The following is a 1,541-nucleotide window of genomic DNA, read 5'->3' as shown; positions in this document are numbered from 1 at the left end:
TGCCAGCCCCCCACCAGTAACCCCGGGTTCCATGGGCACCAGTGAGCGGTTGAGATTCTAAATAAAACAGTCATCGAAAGCATGAAATATGGAAGAGATTGAAAGACGGAGTGAGGCACAATTCACGGCCGCAATGCCTCTCTTGGTGGTCCACGTGCAGAGGGGGAAGGGAAGGAGGACAAGGGTAAGGGGGACAGGGCAGTGAGGACGTGAGAGGAGAGGGGACACCGAGAGGCCACGAGGGGAGCCTGAGAGAGAGGCTAACCCAGGCCCACATGCCTTTGGGGGCAGTGCAAGCCCACTAACTACGGGCAGAGACAGGAAGGTTCACCCTGTCCTGTAGGGTCACGACGAGTCCGCCTCAACTCCATGGCAGAGTTTGGGGCCACAAGGACCTGGCTGCCCCTGGCTGGTCACACAGCATATCCCGTAACAGCGTCCGACTGTCCTCCACCCTCAGTGCAGGGCATGGCTCTGCCCTGGGTCTGGGTCTCCTAGGCTCTGCCAGGTGGGCACAGTGCCTCCTGGCCCCGCATCACATGATGACCCAGGCAAGCAGTGGGTCAGTGGTCAGCTGCGACATTAGCCTTCTGGGAGCGTCCAGCGCTCCTGTGCCTGCGATGCCCCCTGGCACTGCCGTGGACGTGGACGTGGACGTGCATGCCGCGCAGGCAGGCTCGACCTGCCCTGATTCGTGGGCTGGATGAAAGGTGCCGGACACCCACCCGAGGGCACCGAGAAGCCGCGTCCACGGGGTCTGGCAGGGTCCCCAGCATGGGGAGACCGGCGCAACAGCGGCCCAACGGGGCAGCACGTGCACCCTGGGCCTCAGACCATTTGGGGTCCGCTGGCTTCGACCTCTCCCAGCCTCCCCAAGCCTGCGCCTTTGGGGGGACAGTGCGCCGAGCAGGGCACACACCGTCCGCGCCCCAGTGTGACTTCTGCAGGGCCTGTACCTTCGGGGCGCTGCGTCAGGAAACAGCGGTTGCAGAGAGAATTACAGTCGTTGCAAAGTGGCCACACTTGGTACACAATGGGTGCACTCGGGCCAAGTAGCACAGGAAGGTTGCATGGACAACATGACTGCACTTACATTGTGGTCGCACTGGCGCCCTCGTGGTGAGTTACTCCGACAGGGCAGGGAGCAGAAAAAAGCCAGCTGATTAAGGGACCTGGAAAAATGGCGCGAACTGCGAGTGGGACTACACTACCCAGAATGCCTTGCACGGGCGCCACCTTGAGGAAACTCGTGCGCGGGAATGTAGTCTGTGAGCGGACGGGACTACAACTCCCAGCATGCCCCACACCTACGTCATCGTTGCCTCCCCTTCGGAACGAAACGGGGTCAATCACAACTCCCAGCATCCCTCACGCCCAGCGGGAGCCTTTGAAACCCCTGAGGCTCGGGGAGACCGTGAAGTCGACCCCGCGGGTCCCGAGCTCCCAGGGTGGTGCCTGCGCGTGTCCGTGCGTCTGTCCAGAGCGCGGCCTGCTCTGCGCGCAGCGCTGGGAGCCCAGGGCCGCGGCGGCGACGGTGGCAG

This window comes from Echinops telfairi, unplaced genomic scaffold (genome assembly GCF_000313985.2).
Source record: "Echinops telfairi isolate 266 unplaced genomic scaffold, ASM31398v2 ScPeMD7_58;HRSCAF=197, whole genome shotgun sequence".
In the NCBI taxonomy this organism is placed as follows: Eukaryota; Metazoa; Chordata; class Mammalia; order Afrosoricida; family Tenrecidae; genus Echinops; species Echinops telfairi.
This window is presented reverse-complemented; position numbering follows the sequence as displayed.